This window comes from Notolabrus celidotus, chromosome 7 (genome assembly GCF_009762535.1).
Source record: "Notolabrus celidotus isolate fNotCel1 chromosome 7, fNotCel1.pri, whole genome shotgun sequence".
NCBI classification, from domain to species: Eukaryota; Metazoa; Chordata; class Actinopteri; order Labriformes; family Labridae; genus Notolabrus; species Notolabrus celidotus.
Window position 1 is genome coordinate 27,148,572 of NC_048278.1, and position 20,576 is coordinate 27,169,147.

At 40.7% G+C, this 20,576-nt stretch overlaps 1 long non-coding RNA gene across 5 annotated transcripts in view; it reads right to left on the bottom strand.

The window, feature by feature from the left end:
* LOC117816401 overlaps window positions 1-20,576 on the bottom strand; it is a 73,066-nt gene that overhangs the window by 8,574 nt on the left and 43,916 nt on the right. For 2 of the 5 annotated variants that reach the window (XR_004631944.1, XR_004631946.1), the window contains exons 5-6: window positions 19,048-19,144; window positions 18,552-18,763 (exon numbers count right to left, since the gene is read on the bottom strand). The exons of 1 other annotated variant lie outside the window; for it this stretch is intronic. This is a non-coding gene — a long non-coding RNA (uncharacterized LOC117816401). Of the gene's footprint in view, window positions 1-15,439; window positions 16,569-18,551; window positions 18,764-19,047; window positions 19,145-20,576 lie in introns of those variants that run through there. 2 more of the 5 variants (XR_004631945.1, XR_004631947.1) reach the window with 2 other exon arrangements.

Here is a 20,576-nt window from a genome sequence, read left to right on the forward strand (position 1 = left end):
TTTAGGGATGAAATCTCTCTCCATCTCCCTCTTAGACTCCCAGCTCACCAGTCCAGTCCCTGTCCTAATTGAGTCAGCTCTCCTCTGTTGCTTGGACCTTATCGTATCACGCTTTCTAATTGACCTGCGCTGCTTCATAAGACAATGCGCCAGGAGCTTGACAAAAGTTATTAATTTTCACTTTGTCCAAGGCTCTGTCCCAATTAGGTCCCCTGGCTGGGGCCGACAGGGCGGCTAACGTGATTACAGGACAAGCTTATTAGTCTGCAGCAGCATCGAGGAGCAGGAGGAAGACCCTGAATGAGAACACAGAAAACAGTGGGCGATTACTAGAAGTCTGCAGCATACTGGGATTGTTCTTTTCTGATTCAATGCACATATACATGTTCACCATACTCAGTGATTTCAGATGTGTCAAGATACTAAGTTATAGATCAAGGTTCTGCAATACATTAACTTGGCTATTCTTTGGATATACATGTTTAGAACAATGCATGGTGCAGTTCATATTCCTTAGTCCACCTTGTCTTTTCCAAAGGTATACTGCTGTAAGTGGGATCTAGGCAGCATTAAGGCAGCGGTCACAGTGAGACTGGGGGTTGTTTAAGGAGAAACCATGCGAGCCGGTGCTCAGTGAAAGTTCACCAGATGCCAGGAGCAATGGCATCACTCCAGTCCTGACTTCCAGCCAAGTCACTCGAAACTGGGAAGTGAGTGGACAAGCTTAAAGGGAACCAATCGGACCCAATTAAGTATAATTGCCTCGAGTCCATCACCGTTTGATCTAAAGCTCGCACTTTTGTTCTCTCCACCACCTCCAACAAAAGTGCCACGCAAGAAGGAACTTCTGAATTCCACAGAAACCTGGAACAAAATGGTGGTCCTTGCGTTTTGGTTCTGACCTGCTTGATGCACTTTAACATGTGTTGCATCTTGTTAAGCATTAATCGTAAGTCAAAAGAAGATTTCAGCAAATTTTGTTTCCTTAAACCACCTAAAAAGTAGCTGATGCTTTTTCCAAAGAAAGTCACAACAGCAGCATGTATTTTGAGCCCTCTTTCATGTCTAGTTACAGCGCTGTCATGTTCAATCAAACACTGTTCCGAGGATTAAGATGGGAGAGATTGGAAGCCAGCTTGTTGAAAAGAGGGGAAAAAAGGAGTTATTCTTTAGATGGCGACTTCAATAGCCCTGAGTGCAAAATTACTACCGCACTACCATGCCCGTGGGGGCCGTTTTAATGACAGCTCACAAAGATTGGCTTCACCCACCACGATTAAGGTTACCCTTCATGATCAGAGGCAGAGCAATACAAACAGTTAGTCCAGGAAAACAAGTGAGAGGTTTGGAACAAAGACACCTGCCCACTCAGCAGCTCCTTGTACAGTTTCAGCCATGGGGCCTCGCCTGTAGCTACCTGGCTAACAAGTCCAAAGTCCTGTGGATGATAGGGGAGTGACAGCAGGCTGGCAAGCTACCGCTCTCTGATTAATATTTCATCTAGGACCTTTGGCCCTAAGATGTATCATACTTGTCTTTCTCTTAGATGACTTAGTGCTGAGATTACAGAACGAGGGACTTCAACACTATTTAAAATCTGTCTCTTGCAACTTTTTTTTTGACAACATGTCAAATGAAATGAAAACTGCTTTTGCTTTTGGTTCCTAGCCACATCTCAAACCACAGGGTCATAAGTTTTAAGTATGTCACAATAAAAAAGCACACAGTTTTAGAGGTATGACCCTAATATTAAATTAAGATTAACTGTAGAATAGCAAAATATTATGAAAATGACACCTCAACTTTGCTAACATCTCAAGTTCTGAGGAAATTTGAACAGAAGGGATACTTCTTTGCAGATTCTGAGTCTGAATCTAGGTGTCTGGCAAATTAATGTTGCATTGTATCCTTTGCTCATCCATCATCGGTGGTTTACTGGCAGAACTCTGGGGGTAAATATTTCTCTTATCAGATTTTCCTGGCAGGCGTGCCTGGCATATAGCACAATTTATCGTATCCCCTTACAGCACAGCATAATGAGGCAAAATAAACAAGGCAAACCTTAAGTTAATTATTTTCACTTTGTGGAAAAATGCATTTCTGAGAGTTTGACAAAATGTCCTGTTCAGGGACCATGTGGTGAGAGCCGAGTCTCTGCTTAGTGTCCTGTCCTGGCTCGAATGAAATACGATTAAATGAGTGTGAAATCAAGACAATGACACATGCTCGGGCTCTGCATTGCGTATGCCATCACTCGGTGGTCTCTCATTGCGTTTCACAGGACAGGTCTTGGTGAAGTGTCTGGCATTTCTTTTCCAAATGGCTTATTAAAATATTTACCCATGCTGCTCTGTCACTTGGAGAAAATGAGAAGACATGGATTCACAATCGATAAGCAGCAAAGGCAAAGTCCAATTATGTAAAAGTGTAAATTATAGATTTGGTGTGATGCCAAGGACATGGACACTCTATTGCTCTTTTGCTTGTACACACTCTTTTCTCTCTCCCTCTCTCTTACGCATGCACACAGAACAAAATATGAAATTCTAATGTTTTGAGCCACAAGCTATTTCAAGTGCTGTGTGACTACATGGAGTACATGTGAGACCATATTCAAATTTGGACTCCTCGGCATCAGGGCGCACATTTTTTCTGAAGGTTTATGAAAAATGCATCTATTAATTCATTATTTCGATTGAACCTGTATTATAAAGCCCGACACTGAAACACAACAGTGATTCTGTCTGCCTCAAGTTTCTATTTCCATAATTTAATTGAGGTCACAAAGACAGCTTTGAAGGAAGTCAAAAGTTATGGGGCACAAGCTTTGCCACATGTTTGCATTGACCTTTAATTTTGTGAAATATGTGTTACACAATCCTCAGCTTCCATGGGTCAACCTCTGTGATTATTCATAGCGAAAAAACAAGCAGCTGTTGACTCTGACAGCCACATTCCTCTCTAGCCTCCTGCGTTTCAATTTGTCTTACAGCAAAAAGCCCTTCCGTTTTTAAATACCAAGCAGGGCTTTTTCCCACACAGGTCCTGCTGAGGTGAAGAATCCCACTCCTGCCACCACAACAGCAGATACGCCAGGGTCTTTGGAGAGGTTAAAACATTCTGCCGATGTTGGAGGAGGAGAGATGAAGAGAAGGGGGAGGGAGTAGAAGAGGGTCTCACTGACAGTCGGAAAACAGTCCCTCACAGCGTTCGCCCCAGCCTCTGCTGCAAAAACAACACTTGAATTCCTAACAGCGAGTGCCAGGTGGTCACAAGATGAATTCATCAGGGCAATGCATAACGCAAAAGGCAGAGATTATCACATTGCAGCAGCCCTAGGGCCATGGCAGCGCAGGCTGATTGGAGACATAGAAGGAGGCCCAGGAGAGGAGCTGGTCTTCCCTCTGGCCAGCGGAGAGGTGTCGGTCCACTCCTGGGAGACATGCAGGAGTAAGGGAGAGAGGAGGGAGGGGGTGGGTGGTTCAGAGTGATGGTTCACCTCGCTACAGGCAGCCCTCCCATTGGGGCAGGAGCAGGCTAGGAGAGGCCTGAAGGCCACACACACACACACAGAAATACACACTAGCATTCTGCCTTTCAAAAGACACAAACTCACAACGATCTTTTCTAACCAGATCCTTGGCAACATTTTTTCTTGTCATGGGACTTGCAGTCCCAACAAGATAAGGGTTAATATCAAACAAGAGTGCTTGTATGCTTTGCCACTGTAACCCTGCATTGTTGAATAGTTAAGTCTGAGTAGCTGCACTGGTAACTTTGTGTCTATGTGTGTGTAAATGTGTCTGAGTGTGTGTCTGTGTGTGTTTGCTTTTTCAAAGGTGATGGAAATCAAGAATCATCTACGCTGTCCAACAATACAATCTAAAAACAGATACTACTGTCATTCAGGAGCTCATCAAAATGGCCATATGGGAAATATGTTAAACCTACGAGGCATAAACATTGAATACTTGTATAAACTATGTCAGAGTGAGGGTAAAATATTTGGTTGGCTGCATAAAGAAACAGCTCAGTGTGCAAAGAGTCAAACTGTTTCACACTTACACAAAGTGCAGCACATGACAGTTTGTGGTTAATGGTTGTAACTCAGTCATTCTAAATTACCATTACACGGTCTGCAAACTGCCATCTTAACATTTGTTTATTGGACTTCGATCAAAAGCCGACAAAAGTAACTGCAATAATTTCCCAACAGTTTGTGCTGGCGTTGTGTTGCACTAAGTGGGCGTTGTGTTTCACCAGTAGTTGCAATTGATTGATTGTTTTTTTTAAGCATCCTTGACAGGTTTCCCTCTACTGTTATCTGTAAGAAATAATTTCCGACAAAAATCTGAAATTCAGACAAAATAAAAATGAAATGAACTCCTCACATGGAAAAATACAGGGTTTAAAAAGCTGCTTTCAGATGCTCCTGTATGAGTCCCATGAATACTAGATTAGCCATTAGTGTGACATGCCCTTGAGCAAGACTGGACCCCAAAGTATTCCTTAAGGTGCGTATGAATATGTATATTTGTTTTAGAATGTGTTATCTATATGAATGTAATTTAATGTTTCATATTAAAACATGTGTGAGAACAACTGAATCACACATAAAACTGCATTATGGATTGAGGAAAGTTACGGAATGATTCCCCAAGTTAGGACAAACATGAGACCACCATGCTGGAACACACAAAACACAGATCTGAAACATTGGCACTTCTTATTAGAAAGCCAGTTGGTGGATTTTTATGTGGATATACCATCTCCCAAATGATCTAGAAAATATTTTTTTCCAGAAAAATAAGGAGGAGAAATAAGATAAGGTTGATTATCGAATAGGTTGAGGGTATCATTTGTAAGCTATTGCTGTGACTGTCATTTAAATACATTAAAAACATATCATGAGGCTACATGAAAAATGATTATAATATTGGGGCAAGTCTGCTTATATCACAAACACAAACATATACTGTATCACAGTAAATGCTGGACCAGAGCGACCACATATAAGGACTTTTATTTTGTAGGAATAAAACACCATTATGTTTTTTTATGTTGCACTTTCCACCACTTAAATAAATTCCTTTTATGATTTAAACAGCTAAAATACGGGACACTTCAAAAGTCCAAACAGACTGTAAATTAAACATGACAACATGGCCAAATCTGTGAAACATTTCCTACTGATTTCCTCTAACTGGGTGATTTCTTATTCGCCTCTGTTTTATTTCTAATTTGCCTCACACAGTCTGAGAATAAAAAGAGCTCCAGAGTTTATGACACTTTTTCTTTCCTTTTTTGTTTGTTCTGACATAAAGACGGTTGTTTGGGTTCATCAAATCCTACGACATTTGGTTTCGCTAAAATGAAAAATTGTAAACATGTCAGTGTGTCAAGCTTGCCTTTTCAATATCTAATATTCATGGGAAAGGTGTGAGTACCTTTTCTTTTGGGAGGTAATATCCTTAACTAGCTGGTAATAAACGCAAGGAGCGACTGAAACAGAAGTAAAAAATAACTAATGTGACTGATGTTTTCAAGAAGTAATCAAATCCACCACTCATTTGTACGTTGCTGACATTTCTAGCAGCTTTGTTCACTTTTCTTGTCTGTGTTTCTTTCTCTTTGCTTATTCTAACATAAATTATTGACCGGCTAATTTGGTCTGCTGGGCCTGTGAGACGCTGCAGCATCGGCATGACAGCTTTATCTATTAGACTGAGTCCAATGACAGCCTTGTTCCGGCCGTGTGTGTGCTTGTGTGCCTCTGTGTGTGCATGTGTGCTGTGTCTGTTCATGCCTGTATGCACATGTGTGTGTGTGTGTGTGTGTGTGTGTGTGTGTGTGTGTCATGTGTCGGTGTTTCAAATGGGGGGGTCAGTCTCATTCTCAGTTGCATTAGCACAGGAGCAGGACTGGGACACATCAACATCTTAATCAATATGCGAGAGTCAATTACTGAGGAAGCGCGTGCTTAAGCAAGATCTGATTATTGGGTTCATGTTCAGTCCACCAAATGGACCGAATCAATGCGATGTGATATGTGCTATACCCCCCTCAACACACACATACACACGCTCACACAATCATCCCTCCTCTGTTCGTCTCCTGTCACCTCACCCACGTGCACCCACTCCACCCGCTCGCATTCCTTGCAGACACTTGAGGAAAGGAAGGAAGGCTGATCAAAGTGACAAAGAGGAAGGATTTATGCTCTGGTGCGGCAGCTAACAGGACCGCACGGAACTTGTCCACACAGCACGAGTGTATTAAGATGGAAAGGCTGGAGGAGCTTCAAGCTCTCAACCAACCTTTAAATAAGTCATATTTGGGCATGATTTATAAAGATATGAGACAGTAAAGAGGATATCTGAATGTGCTTGATAAACAAAAACACGTTTGAGTGAACCTGAGTCTTGCTTCTTCATTGTGGAGATACACTGCAAACTTAGCTACATTTTTTGTCTATAGTTTTAACTGTGGATTTGAACTTCTGTCTATGATGCTAGCTGCTGATTCTTGTCAAGCAGAGCTGGTTCTCTTACTTTTTATCATGTCATTCAACCATTGATGTCTCTCATAGTGCACAAGTACTCAACAAGCTAGATTCTACAATTGAAACACTACAGCCTTTCACTGTTGTGTTTTCAAAAGCTCTTTTTTTTTTTTTGCTAAAGATGTCTGCTGGCGTATCCCCCTCTCCCCCCTCTTCTCTTTTAACATTTGGTTGTCATATTTGCTTTTATAGAGGATTCTGTTTGGTGTGCGGCTCCTGTCTATAGCCCGTCAACTTATCAAGATGGATCACACATTTCATCGGCTGCACTTCCTGGAAGAGAAACCTCGCCACACCTCGGGCCTCACCTTGGCATCCCGGAAACCCCACCACACTGTCGGACCACTACTTTATTTACCAGACTGAAAAATCACACCTAGAGCACGGAGGACACAACAAAGGAGAGAGGGAGGAAAAATAGGGCGATGGGAAGCTGGGTGGTAGGGAGAGGACCAACAAGGCAAGAAATCAATAGCCCACAGATTTTTAACTAAGGGTTTTTTTTCCTCTCACTCTCTGTCTTTTTTTATCTCGTAAGCTGCCAAACATCACCAGTGAAACTTGCACGAGGCAGTCGTTGCCAGAGGGTGAATCATAGCAATATTGATTTGATTATGTAAAAGCTCGGTGGAACCTCAAGCCAGATGCAGAAATAACTCCTCACCTAGGTCCTGCGGGAGAGTACACACACTGGTTTGGAGGAGAAAGAGAGAGACTGAGAGTGAGACAGAGAGGAGAGAATGAGAAAAGAAAAAAATATTGTTCGAATAAAAGAATAATTACTTCCCTCACAGCTAAGATACATTTTTTTTCTTTTTTCTTATTTTCAAGATATCTCTTCCTTCCATGGCCCCCTGCTTCTTTTCTCCAGCCGTGCAGGATGATAATTAACACTGCTCTACTGTACTGAATTAGGAGCTGACAGTTATGAACTCTGCAGAAGGAGCGTGCTACCTTCCTTGATCAGATCTGTGCGTGATTGTGTGAGCGTGTAACCAGACAGCACCATAGCAGATAGAGAAGAAAGCAGCAGAAAAGATAGAGCGTGCTTGGATTCTGATCTATGGCACCCTCTTCTGGATCCAGGATCTCCGTCTATGCTCTGCTCGGAGAACACAACAACACTTAATGATATGCTCTGCTTTTCTTATTCACTGTCAGACTCTCGCAAATCAGTACGTAGTTAATTTCTCAAGAAGTGTATTTATCATTTTAGGCAGAGGTTTTAATTTCATAATTGGTTCAGTTATTCTTACAAAATGTGCAAAGTGTGATCCTGCAGGAAATAACGTGTGGCCCGTAGAATCATCCCCTCAAGTTACAAATAGAGTCTTGAAGAGCTACAGCAGATTTAAAAAGTCTTATAAAGGATTTGACAACTCATCATTTTGATGGTGTATGCAAAGCCAGCGCTCCTGGCTAGGCACTAATTGGGCCACCTTTTTTATGGTGCATTATGGGAGCCACTGATCCAGTGGTCTGTCTTTAACTGCCCTAAATTATGATTCCACCTCAGTGAATCTCCAGCCCGTCGAATGACTGGAACATTGTGGTCAGCTCTCATAATTGGCCTGGGCTGGTATCTCATGTAAAATACTAATCAGATCACATGAGTGGTGGGTGTGTCTTCAAAGGGAGATGGGGTTTCACCGAATCTATTTGAGCGTGTGATTAGGTGGGTATAAAATGAGCCAGAATAACAGATCTCATTAGACTGAACTGTATGCCTACCCCTCACTTTTTTTTCTCCGCTTCCTGAGCATTTTGCTCGTCTGGACTTCCTGTGAATTTTAAAATCCATCTGTGCTTTTTTCTTACAGTAATGCAAAGCAGATAGGTCTCAAACACTATTGTGCCCACTTCTTCTTCTCTCTCTCTTGTCGGACAGTAGACAGAGGCACAGACACAAAAGAGATGCTTCCGCTGTTACAGAGCAATGACGGTGTCTTAATCCAGATTAAATGGATATTCAAAAAATATAATGGAGAGATTATTTTGGACTTTTTCAAAGGTTTTATTTTTCACCATGACTTAAATTTAACAAATCAATGAAATTGCATATTTTCTGCAGTTATCCTACATCGTCTCCTCAAAGTTGATCTGTGGGAAAAAATATCAACTCATCATAAAAACAAACTGATATTTTCAAGCATGGATTTATTATTTTGATAAAGTTTGTGTTGTATCTCCCTACATTTATAAGTAGTAATATTATAATTATGTTGTCTTAATGTCTGAGAAACAGAAAGCAATTCAAAATCTTTTTTTTCCTCTTCACATTTTAGTTGACTTTACATTAAAAGAATAAATCTTACCACTTAGTTTTTAAACAAAATTGGATAAACAACCAACAATCTTAACAAAGTTGGTCAGCGATTGAATTTCTCCTTCATTCTGCATGATTAGGTATTAATGTGATTTAGTGTGAATGAATGCATGGTTTCATACCTAACTGGCATTGACTGCTTTAAGAGTAAACATCAATTCCAGATGCATATAATCATATTACCTGACTAATCATTATTGATTTTCACTCAGATCAACAATAGAAAAAAGGTGGCATGCAAATAAAATAAAATGCCTTTTAACTACAAAAAACAGTGTATGTAGGGCATATGAAGGACAGACTGCACTTGAGGTGTGAAGTTTGGAAATAAAAATACTGTTCCTTTGTTCAAACTGACAACAGCCTCCTTCTTTACATCCAAAATGAATTAATTTATCTCATCTTAAAACTGTATTCAGGTTACTTTACTGTGAAAGGAATCCTGTGTTTTAGCTTGGTAATAACACCGGAGCTCTTAATTAAGGTCTGTTTCAGTGAGAAGCCTTCACTCCTGTAAGCCCCCTCTTCACAATAAGGATAATTCCCATTCATTTGCAGGATCTCTTAATGATCACTCCCACACTGGACTCAACCTCCAAATAATACCATGCCTCAATCAGCATATTCCTCAATCAATTCGGGATGGATTTCCTTTGCTGCTGATTACTTTAATAACTTCAACATATCTATTAGCAAATGTGAATTTTGAGATGATTATCGTTTAGCTATGAAAGAGGAGGGGTGTAATTTAATTAGGGTCCAATATGGCTTTGCTCAATTATGGTCCAGCAATACATGTTTCTTTTTATTATCTAAATCGTTGTTTCAATGAAGGTAAGTGTGGTGAGGATTTTTGTTTAGAAAGGGTGTAAAATCACTTAGATTATGATGTCAGAAGAAGTTTTCTTTTTTCTTTTTTTTTTTTGCTGCCTAGCCCACAAAGGAGAGACCACCATAATGTGCTATGTGAACCAATCTCTAATTACATCAGCGCTGCTCCGAAGATTTGAGCTCTGCGAGGGCTCACACACTCCAGTGGGTACAAACTCGTCTAATGAGTTCCGAGCACAGGATACAGACATATTTTACAAGCAACTGAAACCTTGGAGGGAGGAATTTCTTGGACAAAATCCCATCTTATGTTTGTTTCCACCTCTGAATACCTGTGTGACTGATGACTCGGAAAAATGCTCCTAATGTTCAAATTCATTGTTTTGCAGGTTATTTTATATGCAGCTGTTTTAGTGTTTGAAGAGTATATTTTGAAAGAAACATTCTGCTTTCAAAGGGAAATGCAAATGCAGTTTCAGTGCTTATTACATATTATTACTAAAATAAAAGGTTTAAAAAAATAATAAGAATTCTTTGTTTTAAAAATATGCAGTTTGTAAGACTTAAAGCCTCATAATTTTAAGAAAAAAACAAACATTTAGTATGACAATGTTCTGATAATGTTCACTCTATTGTAAAGTCAGTATCCTTTGCTACCTGATACATTAATATAAATCTTAACATCCTACTTTGACACCAGATAGGGCTTCCAATGGAAAGCAGTCATTTTATTCTCTTCTGCTCCAATCTGGAGTTGATCTTTGATGTCATTTTTACTGTCTGATGCTTTAAAGAAGCTGAAAAAGAGATTTTCCAGGCTACAGCCAAATCTGGCAATACAATCACATTACATTAAAGCAAACATGCCAAATTACCAGAGAAGGACAGCTCCTGAGGACTTCACTCAATGCCTATGCATCAGCCCCAGCACACACAAACACAAACACAGCAGCTACATTTGTCTTCCCTGCTGACAGAAACAACTGGAGAGCGTCATAAAATGTGCATTTGTCATGGCACATACTGATTTGTCAGGAGACCATCATTCATAGTCCATAATGTTCTCCCTCTCTCTGCCTATCCAGCAACGTTAATGTTGTTTAAATGCCCTATGGAGCTGCACTACACCAGATAGCATCCATCTCCACCAATCAGTCAATCAGTACCTGGGAGAGCCCCAGAGAGCCTCTGGATTAGGCCAGTTAGGGTGCTCTCTGGTCTAGTTAGTGGATTAAGCTCTTCTTTCGAGCTCAGTAGAGTAAGCCACACAAGGAAGGTGGCAGAGCTGAAAAGTAGTATCTCCTCTGAAACGTATTTGTGGCTTGTGGCCTCAAATGTGTTCTTAATTCCTGGGACAGATGTAATTGTTGTACTGTTGACTGAATGCGGTCTGGTTCTGTGTTGAGTGAGTCTGTGTTTTGTTACACTTCAACACAGCAAAGCTGGGAGAAATAAGATGTGTTTAAAATGCGGCACTGCAGCTCTAGGATTTAATCACAATAAAGAAATGTGCAGAATTCCAAATATTCTCCATAAGTCATACAAATAAACCAAAGGAAATTCAAATATGCTGGTGTGGCCCCTGAACCCGAACTGTTATTATTTCTGATCCAGACATCTTTATCATATCAACATACACTTTCCCAGTGGGCTGCACTGAAATACTCCACAGACAAAGATACAAGACTTTCTTCAGACTTCAAGCCTGTGCTCCAATTAAATTAGTAACAATTATAACACTCTGAAGGAATTTATTGTCCACTGCTCCCCTGTGTATGAGCTTTGTGGAGAATCCCAGGAGCAAAGAGTTTAAGATTCAACGCATCATTTTGTTGGGGGAACTCATGGGGTCATTGAAGGTGCACAGGCTTTTTCCCCTGACGCATACAAGCATTCCAAAATTAAAAAACACTGCAAGGAAAAACAAGCAAACGCTGCAATTAAAGGCCAATCCTGCTCATATAAAGCAAAATAAAAGCACTGTACAAATGGCAATAAACTGCGGATAATGACCTCAGGATGCCAAAGTAATATTTTTCCCTCCTTTTTAATTGTAGTTGTATTCGCCCTCACCGTTTCATGTTATGGGGTCGGGCTTTTTAAACTTTTCACAGCTGTGTGGAAGGGAAGGGGACAGCATCCTGAGGCGCTTTCAGGCCCTGGTGAGCCGAGTCACTGTGCCAGCTCCCAAGACTTGGATTCATTAGCCGCTTTAGCAGTGCAAACATTACCTTAAATGGTGAAGCCATGTGCTGGCAAGGACCAACTCTCGCCTTGTTTCAATTACATGGAATCAAACATTGCAGGTATGCTAGGCACAGGGTCTTTATTGAAGAAGGGGGAGAGGGAGGGAGAAAGTGGTTTACAAAGCTCTTGCCCTGCTTCGCCAATGAAAGCCGGCCTTGTTTTATTAGAAAACTATTGTAAAACAAAAGAAAGTGGTAGTTTGGCAAACAGTTGTGTTTTCAGTAACAATGTGATTTCTTTCTTTTATCTTTAACAAAGCTGTGCTAACTATTAGATGCAGAATTTTATAGTGAGGTTGCTTTGATTTTATGCGACTTGTCAGCCTAGTTAAAACGTCTGAAAAGATTAGAGTCAGATTATACAGTACGTGTCACTCCCCACATGCATGTGTTTCATTATGAATCTTGGACTGATCCTGGATGTGCAGAGCAGCATTCCTGCTGTTTGCATAGTTCCTGGGACTCCTGCAGAGCCCCCCAGCTGGTGCCAAAATACAGCCTTGTACCTTGTTGCCCCGACATCACTAAACAGCTCTAATGTGCTCACACATCTACAAGAAGTCTTTACAGGTAATGAGGTCACTGCTTTGGAAAAGGATCATGACCACATTTCTTTAATGTGACCCAAGTGGAGGGAAATAGATGGAATAGTAATTGGACACACTGAAAAACAAAGAGCTCACGCTCACATAGAGGGCTAAGGTGCAAAGCTGAGGAGTTCAGAAGATATAAAAATGGCAGCCATTTTTATGATAAGGTGGTGAGACCATTACAGCACATCTACTTAAAATGTGTTAGTACAGTAATCTCACATGACAATCTGCAAAACAAAGAGCCGAAAATGAGCAGATGTAACTGATATGAACCTTATGAGAGGAAGATGAAATAAAAAAGTAAAGGTGAAGTGTTCTATAATAATTCTGTATGCATTAAACTTGGAGTGTGTTAGGAGTGAACTCAGTATCTCTGCCAGAGCCAAGCATACTCCCTCCTGTGCAAGCGAACTCTCCATTGCCCTGTTGTATAACCCAAGGAAGACTAAAAAGGACTGACGAAACCTTCACACACAGACGAGGGTTAATCATTTCCAAATAGCACAAACAGAATTGTGTTGGTTTGCTTATGGGTGAAACACACCAAATTACATCCTGCTATCTCTCTCCAATTTCCTGACAGGACTTAAAATACCAGGCACAAAACAGGTACGCATAAACAGTCCAGCTCTCATGGATAAAGCTGTCCTTTTATCTATGTGGGCAATGGCTACAGCTATGAATGTCTTTCAGCAGTAAGCTGTCATCGGTGTCATCAAACAGTAGAAGTCAAACTTCTTCTCAACAGGGGAAGTTCAAACACCAATCAATACATCATTTTTAAAAAGTTACATAAAACGATCCATTCCGAGTGAAAACACCCAGAGGTGTCCTATCAGGAAAAAAGATTAAAGTGGGTGACGCACTACAAGATAATAGGCTAACACCCTTCCCATGATTCCAAAGATTAAGTTGCCAGATATTCCTGTGGTGTGCGGTAAGTTAAGAGTGATTTGACTTGGGGCACCGTTGGCCTAGCGGTCTAAGCGTGCGCCCCATGTACAGAGGCTATAGCCCTTGTCGCAGAGGGCTATAGACCATTTACTGCAAGTCCTCCCCCACTCTCTGCTCTCCACATTTCCTGTCTCTCTTCAGCTGTCCTGTCCATTAAAGGCAAAAATGCCCCAAAACATTAAAAAATAAAAATAAAAAATAATAACATGACTTCCCCAAATCTGCTCTGATGACGATTGGGGTCACAAGGGTTTGAAATTGTGAATATTAAACATGTTCTATTTTTACAATCAGAAATCCTGTAGTGTTTTGGGGGAACCAAGAGGACAGCCAAGCACACACTCTGAATCGTCTCGTAAAACCAAGCAACAGCCAATCAGGAGGCAAGCCGACCGAAGATGGAAGCACTACAAACACAGCCATGGTGTAGATAAGTTAGCTAGATGTCAGTAATGAAGGTTAAACTTGGTGATTTGTGGCAAGTGTTTAAAAACTATCCTGCAAAACATACCACAATCAAAGTGACAAAGAGAGGAGTTGAACAGAAATAGCTACTACAATGGATATACTAAGCAGCTAGCAACATTTAGCCTGACAACCATCCCATGATCCCCCACATTTGTCTTCTTTAAACTCATTTTTGGTGCGAGAGATTTTGTGGGATTTCCAGTTTTGAGAGTTGAGTCTGTGGTTGCTGGCGAATGGAAACTGTGTGTGGTGTGCTGTGTTGGCCATCTCATTACTCCACACACTGTAGGAACAAAGCTGTACAAATCTGACATTATTTATCATCATTTGTTGTGTCTCTAACATTTTCAACATCTAAGATTTGAAAAATATTTTAGTGTTGGCCAGGCTTAGGCTCAAAAAATATATATTTTGTGGCAACTAAAAGAGAGAACATTTAACACAATCATAGAACAGCATTAAGCGATATATGATTCAATGTCTGGTAATGGTCCATTTACAGCAGCAGTGCAGAAGTACGTTATAATATACTTGCATACTGCATTTTTTAAGTCATAATGGTGGTCTGAGGGCTAAAAAGGGTCCAGAAACAATAACATCTGGGAGCATTTTTGAAGATCCAAATTGTGATTCCCTGCAATGCAGTCATTCTTTGTCATTACATTGAAACGTGTTAATTTGATGTCAGCAAAGTACTGCTATGACACTGTTATAAAAGTTTATAGAGTGTCTTGTCAGCTCTTTAGCAACATCACTTATACCTCACCATGCCATCCAAAATCAATACAATATTTTTCTCCCAATAAATAATGTAGGCCTGAAAAAGGTCCAAATGCACGCATCGACAGTTGGCTGCAATTAGGGGGCGGCGGCAGCAGTAACTGATGACAGTCCCTCCCTCCCTCCGGCTCACTCGGGATCAGCAGAAAATGAAGACGCAGAGACCACTTTGTCACCGGCTGAGGGTGGACCTGGAAATGACTCCTAATGGAAAAAGGGCTCCCTGAGCCGCCACTGCAACTGCTGCTCCAAGCACTTTCTCCGGGCCGATGGGCCAGCCCCAACCAGTTTCCAGCTCCCTTTATCTAAGCCTTTAATATGCTCTGGGCAGCCAGCAGCGACCACAAGCTGAGGTCAGGAGGCATCGTCGGCTGAGTGTATGTGTGTGTCTAGTCTCGGCAGATTTCAGAGTGTGTGGAGTGAGAGTGCACGACAGTAAAAAATACTATTGATACCTGTCTACATGACTGAGGGAAATTATATTAGTACACTGTTTTACTGTCAACACTAAGAGACAGCATTAAAAAAAAAGTGGAGCAAAAAAGCAGGTGAATCAAAGAAAGGAAACAAGACTACTGCTACAGACAATGCTACTGTTCCTTTGAGACTGCAACGACCATGACACATCCAAAAGAAGAAAAACTTGTTTTATTTTATATCTTAACCACTCTCAGGGCAATTAAGAGCTGGGCTGAGAAATGCGGCAATCAAAATCAAAGGCGCTTCTTTTCTGGTTAGTGAACATTTTTTGTTTAGCAAATCAACCTTGGTTTGATATTCAGGATTTTCATTTGTCAATATCATGCTAACATAAATATTGGAATTCTATGATGCAAAGTGACAAATAGGACTGTTTGGTAACTTAGCAGTGGAGTGTGCTCACTGTGGTTTAACAGGATTTCCTGTTTACACAAGGACTCACTGCTGAGTGTAATGATCATGATGTGGGTGTGTTAGGGATACTCTGCATTGTCTTTATCTCCAGGGCTTTTGAATCGAACATGTTTGTATCAGTATATTGTTGAGAAGTACAGTATATGAAACATGTCTGCTTTTTCAGCCAGCCTGCTACAGGAAAAGTCAGGGGTCACTAGTATTTTTAGGAATCATATTCTGTGGACCATGGGGGTCTAAAGCGCATTTTGAGATATTCCATTGCGATATTTAAATCTCAGCCAACTACGCCACATTTCTATCACAACAGTTTAGCATCTAGGGAGGTTAGAAATGAGGGTACTGCAGGATAAAATTGCTCCTGCCACTTGGGATGTTTGTATACTTTCCCAATTTTTTTAGACACTTTATCGAACCCCTGCAGCTGCCGAGCATATTACTCTCAAAGGACTTTTTTAGCTCTTCAATTACTTTAGGAAATTCAGTGAGAGATAAAAGAGAGTACCAAAGTAGACAGAGATTACGAGCTGTACTTGCAGCGCTTTACACGCAACTTTTAGGGACTAACTTTCCAAACATGCTGCTCTCTGAGGGTGGCAGAGATGGTGGAACAGAGCCTCCCTTTGTGTCACTCTGTCCCGGCATGCAGGTGTCTCAGAGTGATGGAGGGGGCTGTGGGAAACATTTATATCTCAAATCCACTTTATCGACCGGGCCCCTGTCAGAGCAGAGGTAGCGGTGGTAGGGGGGTGGTGAAGGAGAGCAAGTGGCTCTTAGCACACACGCTGACACTGAAGGAGCCTCCAGCACTCACTCTTCAGCTGTGAGTCTGGAACTCTTTATGGTGATTGTTTTATCAGCGTTCCTGTCCGTCCCCTGGGAGGCTGGGGCCCGAGGAGGATGACCCTCATTTTCTGAAAGCAAAGTGTTCAGTATTGATCAGCAGGAATGAGCAGCCCGTGACATGGGTTAATTTACTGGACCCGGGAAGGTTCATTGTTTCCTGTCATTCCTGAACTCATCGTGCTGACCTTTACTGTGCTGTCCTGCCGCGCACTGTGTGTGTGTGTGTGTGTGTGTGTGTGTGTGTGTGGGTGTGGGTGTGGGTGTGTGTGTGTGTGTGTGTGTGTGTGCAATAACTTGTGCACACACATAGACACACACAACTACAAAGCCATACTGCTCAAATGACTCCCTGCTCAGTGTCTTAACACAGAAAGAGGAAAAAGTGAGAGCGACACATTGACAAACAGATGGACAGATAAAGACAAAGAACAACCTACCCTTCAGCAGAAAGAAAGTCATCTTGAACTGAAATTAAAAAATAAGTTTACAAAAATATATAGTAAGGCAGTTCTTGTTATAATATATGGTTTCACACCTAATGAAAATCGTTGGACAAATAAAAACGATTTGAGAAGATAAACCTCACTACCTGTCAGTAAATACACGTCTAAATAAGCTGATGGATGATTACTGGATAAGTCTCAAGTCCCACATTGGAAACCACCATGGATCTAATGCACCTGTGTTATTATCCTCTGCAAGGCCTGAAACATATTCCACAGATAATTCATTGAATTTCTAATTTTCCATTCAATCTACCACAAACTTAAAAAGGTTCAATACCTGACCATCTTTAAGACAAGATATAATCAATACCAAATTCATAACCTGTGCTCAGAGTATCGAGACTGACAGGGGTCAAAGGTGTAAGTCTGTGGGTGAAAAGGCCAGTTTAGTTACATCGAAAGGTCAAAGCCTTAATGTGGGGCTCAATTGCTAAACTTATTAGGGGGCATGGCCTAACAACAACAGCACAAAGTGTCAGGGTAGATCACTTTGCACCCTGAACACACGCAGTGTAAACAAAGAACAAAGAAGGAATGACATTTTGAGCACTTACATCATTTTGTGTTTTGGAATTTTAAATTTCTTGAGCATATTTGTGTTATGGGTATACTGGTACTATGACATTCATATTACATTAGACTAGGGGTCGACCGATTAACGGCCTGGCTTATTATTTGGGGCTTATATTCGGCAATTGGGCGATTATCAGAACTTAACTTTAACTCTCTACCCTGGCACTTACTACTTCTGTTACTGAAGTAAAAATACAAGGACTTGCACTACAGGTTAATACATACATGAACTGTAAAAGGTGTACCGTTTTTAGAGGAAAAAAACACCTTTATTGGTGTTGCACATATTTATCTATAATAATTAGTAATGAAGTTGCCAAGTTTCAGGAGTGAGAGGTCCAAATATCATTTATCAGTCTTATGAACTACAGATAATCAGTATCGTATGGGCCCTGAAGAACTGATATCAGTCGACCCCCCCATTAGACTACCCTCTGTCAGTACATGGAAAATGTAGGTACACTGCATCTGAAATGATTACCTATTAGTTTATCAATTTAGAGTCAATTGGCGACTATTTTGATAATGAGTTAAAACCTTTTTAAAACCAGTGCCTAATGTCAAAGATGTTATAATTTGCTGCTTTCTTTTTCTTATGAGATCAGAAACTAAACATACTTGAGTCTCACTGGTTGATCTGATAAAACAAGCAATGTAATTAGCTTATATTAAGCTATAAATGTGTATTTTTCAACTTTTTTTAGCATTACTGAAACAAACATTTTTAATGATTGAGAAGATAAAGAACACTTGCTTTACATTTTCAGCAGCTATGCTTAACTCTATCATGACCAATGGGAAAAAAATCATCACATTTTGATCCAGGGTGACATGTAGAGAAAATCATGAAAAAATACCAACAATTTTTCAATGATTATTCATGTGAACAAAGTATGAAAACACCAACAGCTTCAGCACAAAGGCAACACTCTGGGGTTCACATTTGCCATGTTTGGTTAACATGGTGGTTAGGTTTATTTATTTTGCCCATTTTAAGCAGGATTCTCCCCACTCAGGATGAGGATGGGAGGTAATAAATCCGTGAGGTGTCATCTCACTCCCCTCCCCTTTGCCTGGCATCTGCGAGTGCTATGCCACTTCTGATTAGTGCCGCCTTTCCCTTCCAGAAAGCCAGCAGACAGGAACAAACTGATTACTGCCCATCTTCAGGGGATTGGAGACACCTAACAGGAGGATTACATTAACATATTAACGGACGCCCCTCACCTGAAACCCAACTAATATCGGTTGTAGGCTCTTTTATTTTGGGGGGGGAGGGGGGTGAAGCATGTGTGGTGTATTTCATCTTCAGATGGGGAGCAAATAAATAAAGAAAGATGGTGAGCCCCTCTCTCTCCCATGGTGCGCAATCTGTCATTGATGATAGGTGAAGAGGAGAGGGGCTCCTTTGAAGTTTTTCGACATAAAAGGCGCAAATAAACGCAAACACATCCTTTCAGCTACTCACATGAAATTAGGACCTGCTGAAGACGGGGGTAGAAAGCTGGCCTCCGCAGCCACACCTAATCACTCTGACGGCAGCAAAGACTTCAGTCTCTGCTCTACTGGGAACATCAGAATTAAGAATGAGGGGGAAAGAAGTCAAAAAAGAGTGCTTTAATCTGCCTCAGCTACTTTTCCACTGTTTTTAACAATGTTCAGTTGAAACAAAACAATAAACAAGGAGCAGAAAAAGGGAAAAGTTTTGCCGCCCCCTGAAATAAATATGAGGAAACTTTGAGTTGGTTGACAGAAGTGTGCATGAAGTTGACTCAGGCTGTGATAACATCAGTCTTTGATATTTTCAGTGTGGAAAAATCATAGCATGATCCTATGAATCAATTACAAGGGTGGACGGGATAGTCCCTCCTATGAACTACCTCAGAGTAGAGAGTAAGAGCACAGACAGTGATAGTTATCAGAACTGTAAGTGTGAGGGGGCTCTTCTCACATTATTATTTGAAGCACTGCTCCAGACAAAATGAGCTAACTGCCAAAGGAGATAAAGGGATTTAGAGATTCAAAAGAATAGAGATTTAAAAATTAATGGTGGAAAGGATTTGCCTTCATGTTTCTACAACTTGTAAGCGGAACATGACTTATAAAGAGTCGAGGAGACAAATTGCTTTTTAGAATAAAGTGATGGTGAAAGGGAAAAAACAAGCTGTGAATATTTAATGTGCACCACAGCCTCTTCACAAACAAATCAATATGGTGATAGTAAACATCAGGAGGCTCATACTGTGGCATAGTAGGCCAGGAGAGAAGGGAGGACAGGTGTCAGCAGGCCCAGCCACACAGTTTAGGTTTATCTTGACATTTCTGAAGGTTAGGAGATTGTAACTGTCTATCTGTGTCAATCACTTAGCTCAAAGGTCACCGCGAGTCTATTTTTCATTAATTATACCCTCAGATGTCTCCAGAATGCGCGGACACCTAACAATCCCAACTCCCTACACAACAGCTGCTGAAAGGTTGTAAGAGAGGAATATATACATACATTTATAATTCAGCATTTACACTGAGGGCTTAGTCACATCTGGTTTTAGGCAATGATTTATACTGTACTCTATGCAATTTAAAAACAAGTTTTTGATTATGATCCTGTAAGTATATTAGAAAACAACAGTTTTCTTGTCATGAATACCTTAAATAATGACTCCTTGATCAACAGGAGAGCAGTCTGTCACTTTTCTCTGAGATTACAAAAAACAGAATCTGGTTTATTGGCCGAATATGCTAACACATACAGAAAAGTTGACTGGTTTTAAAGAGTCTCATTGTACTTACACCCACTTCTGAGTACATCAGAGCTCAAGATTAAAAAATATATAAATACATAAAACTCATATAAATAAAAGTGGGTGGAAATAGTTATATGTATCTATTTAAATCTAAAAGTGCCAAAAAAACATCATAATTCAATGTCCATACACAAGTGAGAAACTTGTTTTTCTCTGCTGATTTTCTTATAACTGCAGGGACAAGGTGTAAAAA